Raw genomic sequence first — 12,874 nt, 5'->3', positions numbered from 1 at the left:
TTCTGTATTGATTCAGTATTCTGGGTTGATAGGTTGTTTTTTTTTTTTTTCTTGAGACTTGGAATATATCTCCCCATTCTCTCCTAGTCTATAGGGTTTCTGATGAGAAGTCAGCTGTGAGTCTAATTGGAGATCTTCTGGAAATGTGCATTTCTCTTGTGCACATCGTAGAAACTTCTGTTTTGTTTTACTGTAGACAGTTTGACTACAGTGTGTCATGGTGAAGATTTTTCTGGTCATATCTATCAGGATTTCTATGTGCTTCCTGTTTGGATGTCCTGTTCTTTATTTCTGCAAATTAGCAAAGTTTTCTGTAATTATTTCACTAAAAAGGCCTTCTAATCCATTTTGTATTTCCATGCCTTCAGGACCTCCAAAACCTGTATGTTTTGGGTTACTTGATAGTATCCCATAGATCTCCAACACTGTTTTTTAGTTTTCTAATTTCTTTTTCTTCTTTTCTTTTGTCTGACTGTAAAATTTCCATCAATTTGTCTTCTAACTTGGATATTCTTCTTCTGCTTCATTGAGCCTGTTGCTAAGGCTTTCCACCGTATTTTTAATTTGTTCTATTGATTTCTTCATTTCCAAGGTTTCATTTTGATTTCTCTTTAAGATCTCAGTTTCATGAGAGCAATTTTAATTCATGTCATGTACAGATTTCATTAATTCATGGTTTTGCTTCTGATTACTTCTAAGTAATATTGCAATCAAGTTTTTGAATTCCATTTCTGGCATTTCTTCAGTCTCTTCATCTTCACATTCTAGTATGGAACTGTTGTGTTCTTTCGGGGGTGTCATGTTGTCTTCCTTATTCTTGTTTCTTGAATTCCTGCATTTATTATTAGGCATTTGTGGAGATACTTGTTGTTCTTTTCTGTTTTATTTTTTCTCTGTGAAAGATATTTTGTTTTCCTTTTGATCTTTGGACTATGCCTCTGTGACTTGGAAGTGTGTCTGATTCTTCAGTGAATATTCAGAGGCATGTGCTGGTTGTGGTCACAGATCTCTGTTCAGTGTTCTAGGGTGAAGGGAGTGTCCAAGGTGACCCCCAGGTTGGGCGTCATAAATATCCTCTTTTTTCATAGGAAGAAGGTTTGTTCTGCTCTGTTTATTTAGCCTCACACTCACCTCCTCTCCTCAAAGAGACCAGTGCCTGGGCACTAGCCCCAGTGGGTATGATATTGCTACAAGAACCACACAAAGGGTATGTGCAGTCCTCGGTGTAGGCATGCATCCCACATCAGCTGCACCACTTTCAGTACAGGCTAATACCTCTAGGAAAGTAGTTGAAGATGGCCCAAGTACTTGTGCCCCTGCCACCCCATGGTATGAATAGAGTTCCAGGCACCTGGGATCTGGTCTGGCCCAGCCCCAGCCTTTGTGGTCTTTTGGGAAGTGAATCAAAGGATGAAAGGATGATCTTGATCTCTCTTTTTCCATCTATCTCTCTAACTCTGCTTTTCAAATAAGTAAAATAAATCTTAAAGAAGAAGCTCAATGTACTTGTTATAGTTGAAAACTGGTTTCCAAACTTGTCTCACTATTCTTCTGCTCAAGGCCTCCTTCCAACAGAATTATACCCGTTGGTTCCTAAGCACACCTTTGTCTTCTCCCACTTCCTCTTTACATGCATGATTTTGCGATCCTTGGAGGCCTAAGCTCTGGATAACCAGGGCCGTTGAGACCAACTCAGGCTTCAACACTTGAAGAAAAGGATCTTAGCACAGCCTGCAGTGCACCCTCCAAAACCAAGTCCTCTTCACATGTTCAGCTCATTGACATTTTTTTTTTGACAGGCAGAGTGGACAGTGAGAGAGAGAGACAGAGAGAAAGGTCTTCCTTTTGCCATTGGTTCACCCTCCAATGGCCGCCGCGGCCGGCGTGCTGCAGCCGGCACACCGCGCTGATCCGAAGCCAGGAGCCAGATACTTCTCCTGGTCTCCCATGGGGTGCAGGGCCCAAGCACTTGGGCCATCCTCCACTGCACTCCCTGGCCACAGCAGAGAGCTGGCCTGGAAGAGGGGCAACCAGGACAGAATCCGGCACCCCGACCGGGGCTAGAACCCGGTGTGCCAGCGCCACAAGGCGGAGGATTAGCCTAGTGAGCCGCGGCGCCGGCCCTCATTGACAATTAATCACATCCCACTTTGTGGCACCTTTTCCTATGTGGTCCATATCCTTATTTTATTACCACATATTTCTTGATAATTACATAGTGAAACTCTTCAATGCAGGAGCTTCTAATTTTTTATGCCCCATTCTACCTACTATATACCTTGCACATTAAAGACACTCAATAAATATTTGTTCATGTGTCTTGCTCTAAAGTATCTCCAATGTTAATGAGATTAAATGACACCCAAAGACCAAAGAAAACCTCATTAGCCAAGCAGTGGGAATCTCAAAAGTGACCTGCCCCACATTCCACTTGGCCTTTTACTGTTGTGAACCATAAACACATTTAAACTGTCAAAATTAAAAATGTAACTGCAAAAACAAGATAATCACAGAAAATAGGTTTTTCAATTGATTTTTGTGACATTCAATGACATTGTAATCCCCCAACTATTTCCTGAGCTACCAATTTGCAAAAAAACCAGTGCTGTTTCTGTGGCCTAAGTTTACATGAGTACACTGTTCACGTGAGTATGCAGGAGAGGAAAAACCCAACAAGAATGAGAAGGAGTTTGTAATAAAACATTATTAATGATTAAGAACGATCATAGAGCCGGCGCCGCGGCTCACTAGGCTAATCCTCCGCCTAGCGGCGCCGGCACACCGGGTTCTAGTCCCGGTCGGGGTGCCGGATTCTGTCCCGGTTGCCCCTCTTCCAGGCCAGCTCTCTGCTGTGGCCCGGGAGTGCAGTGGAGGATGGCCCTGCACCCCATGGGAGACCAGGAAAAGCACCTGGCTCCTGGCTCCTGCCATCAGATCAGCACGGTGCGCCGGCCACGGCGGCCATTGGAGGGTGAACCAACGGCAAAAGGAAGACCTTTCTCTCTGTCTCTCTCTCTCACTGTCCACTCTGCCTGTCAAAAAATAAATAAATAAAATAAAAAATAAAAAAAATAAAAAATAAAAAAATAAAAAAAGAACGATCATAAAGGATCCAACAGTGTGATGTAGAGGGTAAAGCCACATCCCATATGGCTGCCAGTTCATGCCCTGGCTGCTCCACTTCTGACTCAGCTCCCTGCCAATGCATCTGGAAAAGAAGCGGAGGATGGCCCAAGTGCCTGGGACCCTGCCACCCACATGGGAGACCCAGATGAAGCTCCTGGCTCCTGGATTTGGCCTGGCCTAGTCCTGCCCATAATGGCAATTTGGGGAGTGAACTCTCTCTTCCTCTCTCTCTCTGTAACTCCAACTTTCAAAAAAAACAAACAAATAAATCTTTCAAAAATTGATCAGTAAAACAGGCATGAAAAAGCCAAGCCAGAAGTTGGCCGTAGTTTTTTGTAAGCTATGTTGATTTGGTGTAATCCCTGGAAATACCAATAAGGCTTAAAATCCCAACTAAGACATTTACTAAACTCCATGAATCTATTTTAAAGTTTTAGGGAAAAGAACCAAGAGTGCAATTTGGAAAAATAATGAAAGTCAACTTCACTACAGTTCAGTCCCTGCCCTCTGGTGTTAGCCTCCACCCCCACAGCAAGGTGCTGTTCAAGAACCATCTAAAAAATTAAACTTGAACCTTCAAAATGTCATTCTCTACTTTTATTTGTTTCTCAAAGGAAAATGTAGCCTAAAATCAATTTTACATGTATTTTATGTGCTCTCTAATACATACAGAATCATCACACCCAAGGGCTAGCTGAGACTCTGACAGGCTATTTTGTTTTTTCATCTACATTAGGCAGGTCTACTCTTAATCCTTCCTTGATAGGAAAATCTCTATCATTTTTTAAGACTTTAGGAGAAGGCGATTTCTTCAACTCTCTCATATGCGTAAGGTAGTTAATAGCTTTTCTTATTATCTAGCCTAAATCCTTCACACGGTGCTTAGGGCTCATTTCTTTTTCTCTGACGTCCACTAGGGGTAGGGGGCAGAATTTATCACTGCCTTTCACCCAGGAAAATACTCAGAGACTGGTAATTACGGACTCAGCTCCGTAGTCTCCTAACGGAATACTCCAAGGGGACTGTAATCCTTGGTGAAAATTTCTGCAACTTCTCCTGCCGTCCTTTATCTCTAAACCTCAAAGGTGGTTGCCAACCTCGGTTAAGGACTTAATTACCCGATACTGAAGTCTTTGGTGGTCCTTGTATGTTACACCCTGTGCATCTGTCCAAGGCCATATCTCAGGAATATAGGATGAAATAAATCATCCTAAGCTCCCCTCATTCCTACTAATAATTTTATGAAGATAATTTGGGCAAAATAAGTTTTGAAAGCAGCCATGAAATGTGAAAATAGGTCACAGAAAGGATGAATGTACTCAGGAAAAAAAAAAGGTAGAATATAAATACGTCCCAGTGTTAGCAGTGGTTGTCCCTGGATGATGGGAGAACTGTATGCCTCTAACTTTGTCCTTCTCTACAGATTTCTGTATTTTTCAGCCTTCTTATTATGCCTAAGCATTAATTCTGGATGATAAAAGAAGTGTGCTGTGGGGAGAGAGGTATTGGAAGGGAGGAGTGGCCCAAAGAGTCCTACGTGAGGAAGGTGGTAGGGACCACATTCACAATGTGTGGGACACTGGCCCCCACCTATCCCACCCCATTTCAGCACTGAAGGCCCAAGAAAGTCTCAGATCTGAACAAACCAGGACAGCTGGTCACCCTAGAGGTCGAGCAGGTGAGGAATGTCTGAGATGCTACCGTGGCCAGTGAGAGCCATCGTTTTTTTCCACTGGAAGGAAACCACTTCCCCCTTCCCCAAGGGCAGCTAAACATCCTGACATTTCAAGAACCCAAATGCATAGAAAGGAAGGAATTACTCAGCCCTAACCACATTCTCGTTTCCATCCACAGAGCCATTTGGCGGATGTAGATCAAGGTAACTTGACCTTTATAGACTGGATCAGGACGGAAGATTCCAGATTGGTTCCTTTTGCTTTCTTATGACTTGTTTTTCCTTTCCAATGCTGTGACAAAACTCAGAAATGCCAGGATCATGCTTTCAAGAGCCACATTTATGATGCGGCTGTAGCTTCCGCTCAGCACTCAACTCCAGTTCCTTAAATCTCTTTCCCTCCACAGAGCCAGGGTGGAGTCAAGCTGTGTATAAGGGACACCTCACTGGCCTCTCTGGCCACCCTCCATCAAGAGCCTGGTAACTGTCCTGGGGCCTTTGCAGTGTTGTAGGGTAACAGCGTATCCACAGGAGACAGAACAATTGCATTTGGAAGCAAGGGTTTTTAAGGGAGTCACACCATGCACAGACAGATCCACAAACCCCACTGGAATGGCAGGAATGCTTGTGTCTTCCTCACATGTAACACAGGTAACATGTTTAGCAAGGCAGAGCACATAAGACACAGGGTGAGCATGTGTGTGAGTGCCTGAATGCCACTCTTCCATAATACAAAATCAGCCTCTATCATTCATTAAACATTTACTGAATAGCCTGGGAAGCTGAACTCGGCCAAATATCACGATACAGGATGAATAAGATGTGTCCAGGAGTGGACATTTGGTGTGGCAGTTAAGTCGCCACTTGAGATGCCCCTGTCTCATATGAGTGCCCGGGTATGAGTCCCGGTTCTGCTCCCAGTTCCAGCTTCCTGATAATATGCACCCTGGGAGGCAGCAGTTGATAGCTCAACTATTTGGTTCCCTGCCATCCCATGAGAGACTTGGGCTGAGTTCCCAATCCTGGTTGTTGTGGTCATCTGAGGAGTGAAACAGCAGATTGGAGATGCATGTATTGCTCTCTCTCTCTCTCTCTCTCTCTCTCTCTCAGAGATCTCTCAGAGATCTTCCATTCACTGGTTTCCTCCCCCACGTAGCCACAATGGCCAGGGCTCAACAGGGCTGAATCAGGAGTCAGGAACTCCATTCAGATCTCCCACATGGGTAGCAGGGATCCAATCACTCAGGCCATCTTCCACTGCTTTCCCAGGAACATTAGCAGGGAGCTGGATTGGAACTGGAGCATCTATGGGATCCTGGCATTGCAAGCAACAGCTTAAGCCACTGCACAATACTGGCCCCTAAATGAATACATTTTTAAAAAAATGTGGTTCCTGTCCTCAAGGAGTTGCTCAGTATGGGGAAAAGATGAGCACATGCAGATAAGTCAGCTCTCTGAGAGCTGTCGCTCCCCCTCTTCGTGGAGGAGCAACACAGGACCCTGCGCTGTTCTTTCGTCTGCTCGGCCCTCCCCGGGTTTGCTGCTGGTTCTTCCCGGGTTGGCTACTATCCCTTCCACCTCCGTGGAAGGGCAGTTCCCCCTGGCCGCATTCCCCACTTCCGCAGGGGAGCGGCACACCGCCGGCCGGCTTTCTCGGGGGGCTGCACAGGTGTTCCCTCAGATGTTCCCCTTAGATGTTCCTGGTGCATGCCGTCTCTCTCCTCCTTTATAGTCCTCCTCCGCCAATCCCAACTCGGCTGCCCACACGCCGAGTACGCTGCTCTCCAATCAGGAGCAAGTCCTACAGTTAATTGGTTGAACTGGAGGCAGCTGTGCGGAAGCTGTTTACTTCTCTCCCAGCGCCATATTGTGGGAGAGCAGATGCATAGAATAAGTCTTAATTCCAGTAACAGTCTAGTCCGGTTTGCTCCCCACAGAGAGCTCTTGGGAAAACAAGCTGCATGGGTCATGAGCACTCTGAAGACCAACATCAGAGAGTTTACTGGAAGAAAATCACCTTGGAGCTCGGCCCACATGGCTTTTAATTGTTTATCAGTATACACCTTCACTATAAAACATCCAAAAGACATAAGTACAAAAAATAAAATCATTTGTAACCCCAATACTGAGAGATAAACAACCTTTTGCCCTTTTTATATTCTTCAATAATTCTTATATCTAAATGTACATAAGACTACTTCAAAAGTCCATGAAAATGGAATTAGAAGAAAAGTTTATTTTGGCACAAAAATTTTTGAAATCTGTGTTTATTTTTTTCATAACACACATCTTCCATGAACACTTTGAAGTACACTCATAAAGCACATGGCTATCCTTAATGAGGAGTATATAATACACACCACTTTGCAATCTTATTTTTTTCACTTAAAGATAGAGCATGAATGTTAAATATCTTTTAAATTACATGCAACTTTTTAAATGGCTGTGTAATACTCCACTATAAATCTAAGCATATTTTTGCCTAACCAATCATTCTAAAGTTTTCTAAATGGATTGCGTTGTACATTCTCATTCATTAGGATTTAATTCAACTCCTGTTGTTGACTTAACAAATTGACACTCTTGTTTATGGCATCAGTAATCTCCCTAGGCTCTTGTCATGAGTTGCCAAGGCTATGGAAGTATTTTGAGTTTGCTGACTCCAATCTTATGTAGACAAGGTCATAGTCAAAATGGAAGTTCTCTCCTCCCTTCAGAGAAAGGTACCTCCTTCTTTGATGACCTGTTCTTTCCACTGAGATCTCACTCACAGAGATCTTTCCTTTAGGTTTTGTGTGTGTGTGTTTTTGTTTTTTGTTTTTTGTTTTTTTTGCCAGAGTGTCTTGGCTTTCCATGCCTAAAATACTCTCAAGGGCTCTTCAGCCAGATCTGAATGCCTTAAGGGCTGATTCTGAGGCCAGCGTGCTGTTTAGGACATCTGCCATTCTATGAGTGTGCTGTGTATCCTGCTACCCATGTGTGATTGTTCTCTTCTTTTTAATTCTATCAGTTATTATTAGCAGACACTAGTCTTGTTTATGTGATCCCTTTGACACTTAATCCTATCATTATGATCAATTATGAACTTAAACTGATCACTTTGACTAGTAAGATGGCATTGGTACATGTCACCTTGATGGGATTGAATTGGAATCCCCTGGCACGTTTCTAGCTCTACAATTAGGGGTAAGTCCAAGTGAGCATGTGCTAAACTGTACATCTCCTCCCTCTCTTATTCCCACTCTTATACTTAATAGGGATCACTATCAGTTAAATTTAAATGACTAAGAATAATTGTGTGTTAATTAAAGAGTCCAACCAATGGTATTAAGTAGAACAAAAAAATACTAGAAGGAATGAAATAGTAAGCTGTTCCTCAACAGTCAGGACAAGGGCTGATCAAGTCATTGTTTCTCATAGTGTCCATTTCACTTCTACAGGTTTCCTTTTAGGTGCTCAGTTAATTGTCACATATCAGAGAGAACATATGATATTTGTCCCTTTGGGACTGGCTTATTTCACTCAGCAAAGTAGCAGGATATAAAATCAATGCACAAAACTCAACAGCCTTTGTATACACAGGCAACGCCATGGCTGAGAAAGAAATTCTAAGATAAATTCCATTCATAATAACTACAAAAACAATCAAATACCTTGGAATAAACTTAACCAAGGATGTCAAAGATCTCTACGATGAGAAATACAAAACCTTAAAGAAAGAAATAGAAGAGGATACCAAAAAATGGAAAAATCTTCCATGCTCACGGGTTGGAAGAATCAATATCATCAAAATGTCCATTCTCCCAAAAGCAATTTATAGATTCATTGTGATACCAATCAAAATACCAAAGATATTCTTCTCAGATCTGGAAAAAATGATGCTGAAATTTATATGGAGGCAAAGGAGACCTCTAATAGCTAAAGCAATCTTGCACAACAAAAACAAAGCCAGAGGCATAACAATACCAGATCTCAAGACATACTACAAGGCTGGCGCCGCGGCTCACTAGGCTAATCCTCCACCTAGCAGCGCCGGCACACCGGGTTCTAGTCCCAGTCGGGGCACCGGATTCTGTCCCGGTTGCCCCTCTTCCAGGCCAGCTCTCTGCTGTGGCCCGGGAGTGCAGTGGAGGATGGCCCAAGTGCTTGGGCCCTGCACCCCATGGGAGACCAGGAGAAGTACCTGGCTCCTGCCATCGGATCAGCGCGGTGCACCAGCCGCAGCGCACCGGCTGTGGCGGCCATTGGAGGGTGAACTAATGGCAAAAGACTTTTCTCTCTCTCTTTCTCTCTCTCTCTCTCTCTCTCTCTCTCACTGTCCACTCTGCCTGTCCAAAAAAAGAAAAAAAAGACATACTACATGGCAGTTATAATCAAAACAGCATGGTACTGGTACAGAAACAGATGGATAGACCAATGGAACAGAATAGAAACACCAGAAATCAATCCAAACACATACAGCCGACTTATATTTGATCTAGGATCTAAAACCCATTCCTGGAGCAAGGACAGTCTATTCAATAAGTGGTGCTGGGAAAACTGGATTTCCCCATGAAAAAACATGAAGCAAGACCCCTACCTTACACCTTACACAAAAATCCACTCAACATGGATTAAAGATCTAAATTTATAACCCAATACCATCACATTATTAGAGAACATTGGAGAAACCTGGCAAGATACAGGCATAGGCAAAGATTTCTTGGAAGAGACCCCAGAGGCACAGGCAGTCCAAGTCAAAATTAACAATTGAGATTACATCAAATTGAGAAGTTTCTGAACTGCAAAAGAAACAGTCAGGAAAGTGAAGAAGCAACTGACAGAATGGGAAAAATATTTGCAAACTATGCAACCAATAAAGGATTAATAACCAGAATCTACAAAGAGATCAAGAAACTCCACAACAACAAAACAAACAACCCACTTAGGAGATGGGCCAAGGACCTCAATAGACAATTTTCAAAAGAGGAAACCCAAATGGCCTACAGATACATGAAAAAATGTTCAGGATCACTAGTCAGGGAAATGCAAATCAGAACACCTGAGGTTAAGGCACACATGACACATTGATGTGGTGATGATCCGTTGCCTAATCCATTATGGCCTCTACAGCTCCAGATAATATCCCAGTCGAGGAGTGGCTTTGGATGTCTCCAGCATGGCTGAAAGGGTGAAGCCTTGGGAATGGAGAACATCATTCTGGAAGGGCATGAACAAGTGCAAATCAACAGTTGAGGGTGGACTCAAAGGGAGCCCTGCAATTTCAGCAGGAGGAACCAGAGATTGGATATGATGTGTACACAAAGGTGTCCTGGAGTTGGGGACCTATGAAGAGATGCTGGCACTGGAAAAGAGACTTAGAAAAGATTAACCTTTGGGATGGCCACATTCTGCCGATAGACTGGGAGAACACTGATGATTTGTCAGCTCTTCTGTGGATGTGCCCTATCCCGAAGGGGGGTGACCATCATGGCTTAGTTGTAAATGTTCAGATTCCATTCACCCAAGGACAGGATTGCCAGCATCTGAGATTGCAGCATTTGAAACATTGATCTCTAGAGACACTAAGCAGGTGCTATAGCACCCAAAGCATAATAGCAACAACTAAGCAGCTAATTTACTCTGTCTTCATCAAAATAGGTCAGCTATCAAAGGGGAAGAATGATTAAGACCAGGAATATCTGGATGCCATATTTCATCTGTTCTTGGAAATGTATGTCTTTTCTTTGTTTACAGTTCTGATTTACAATCAGGTTGTCTCTCTGAATTGCTGGGACCCGATCTCCATCTGCCCCACGACAATCACGACATACTTCTCGTTGTGACCAACATCAGAAACAGGGGAAACCCCAGAAGAATAGCAGGAAGAACTCAGAATCAGATGGCTGTCGGAAGCAGGTTGCCAGGTGGTTGCCAAGAATTGTTCAGTCACCTTCGTGAAGCAGAGTCAGAGCAGGCTAGTTCCAATGCACCTGCACAGCTCCGTGAGGGGTTCTGCTCCAATAGCCTTGAATTATGTCAGAGAATCCTGCAAGCCATGCTGAATAGTCAGTATCCCTAGTGGCACAGATATGTAAAAGTCATGGACATCAATGGAAGGGAGGCAGAAGAACGGGACTCCAGACGTGGAAAAGCCTTCGGAATACCTTAAGCAACTTTGGCCTCTTTTATTTTCCTTTTTTTCCTGTAGGCATGAGAGTGACAGATGAGAAAAACCTTTGCCTAAGTTCAAAGAGCCCTTTAAATAAGCATAAAATAAGCTCTAAATGATAAGAAAGCACTGGATCCCAGTTCAGTGGGCACTGGCTTTGCCTCATGGTGGCATACAAAGCAGCAGGGCATTTAAGATCAATTGTGACTTAGAATTAATGAAATGGGTAGCTGGGCTTTTAATAAATGTGTTTTGACCAACGCTCTCTTTCTCTCAAAAACATTTTTCAGTTTATCCTTAAATGGCTGAAACTCAAGGAAATTCAGCTCACTATCTTGCAAGAAAAATTTTGAGAAGTGCCCTTGGTTACCTGATTTTCTTTAATGCCTTCAAATCATCAGTCTCCTCTTGCCAGAAGTCACTAGCAAGCCACCTACTAAAGCAACATCTTTTTAACAGGCTCTGCCTCTATGTTTTCCTGGAGAACAAGGCTTTGCACTAGGCCAATCCTCTTGGGACAGCCTAGCCTCTTCTATGTTTTGTTTTCCTCTGCAGTTCCCTTTTTATGGTTGAAGCCAATGTTAAGGTCATCCGGCCTCAGCTGATCTCAATTACTCTCCTTTCTCTGCACAGAGTGGTGGGTGACCCCACTCTGTCTCTTCCTCCCTCATTTCCTCTCTGTAAAGTGAAGGAATGAGCTAAGGCACCCTCCAGGTCCCCACGGCACTAACAACCCATGCTCTGTGTAGATTCTCAGAGAGACTACTCGTATGGTTGATATTTTATTTGTACACAAAACAAACTGATTATACTAAAATGAACCCTTTTGCCTTTATAAGCATACTTCACTGACTAGTACTGAACACTGACACATTACAAAGTCACATTTTTGAAAGGTCACATAGCAAATATCAGCACCACTCTGAATTGCTTGCCTTCTGTTTTCTAAAATTATATATTTTCTTATCTTGAAATTCACTGTAAGTACTGGGTCTTACCAAGATTGCTAAATTGAGATGGGTTGTTATGATGAAGTTAACTATTAATATTATCTACATCCTCTAGACTCTAAGGCCAGGAAGCCAAGTTCACATCCCCCTGCTTGACCATGGCACCTCTAGCACAGAATCTGGTGCATAGCAACTCATAAGGGCTGAACACCTATCTCTTGAATGAATAAACTGATAACTCAGAAAATGAGTACAGGGCAAATTTCTGAATGTCTGCTACATATGTCCATTGTGTTTCACTGCAAATAACTGATGCTTTCACCAGGTTCATCTTTCTTGGGCACGTTCTTCCCTCCTGACACAGCCCTGAAATACAGTAAGGGTCCTTGTGTTGTTTTGGTCCTAGGGCAATGGGTGACTGATTATGAAATGCCTGGGGTTATTGGTGATACCCATGCATGTTTATCTTCTCAAAATCCAGTTACAAACCAGAAATCTTCCATGTAGCCAAAGGGGATGTCAGATCTACACATTTGTTTGTTTTTGAAGATGCATCAGCCTTTTGGGAGAAACATGGAAAACATGTTAGACAGAGAAGCGGGCCTCTTGACAGCAGGCTCAGTACTCCCTACGAAAGAGAGTGTCAACAACTCCCCATTCAATCATGGGAGAGGCCCTTTGGTGGCAGAAAACTTACTCTCATGGAGGAAAATGCTCAAGGCCTTGAGGGTCTTGTGATAAAGGAGAGATGACCCGTGGGATGTGTGCCTGCAAGTGCACCCCAGAGCTCTATGCAGCTCCTTGTCCCCCAAGAATTCCCCAGAGAAGAGACGCAAAGGCTCCTCCCAGAGGGCTGCTCTGGGGTGAGCGGGCAGAGGCAGGAACAGAGCAGGCATCAGCTGCCCAGAGCTGAGACACACACAGCAGGACCAGCAAGCAGGGAGGAAATGGTAGGCTTTTGAGTCCCAGTGA

This window comes from Oryctolagus cuniculus, chromosome 5 (assembly GCF_964237555.1).
Source record: "Oryctolagus cuniculus chromosome 5, mOryCun1.1, whole genome shotgun sequence".
Taxonomy (NCBI): domain Eukaryota; kingdom Metazoa; phylum Chordata; class Mammalia; order Lagomorpha; family Leporidae; genus Oryctolagus; species Oryctolagus cuniculus.
The sequence above is the reverse complement of the archived record's forward strand: the minus strand, read 5'-3'. Positions refer to the sequence as shown.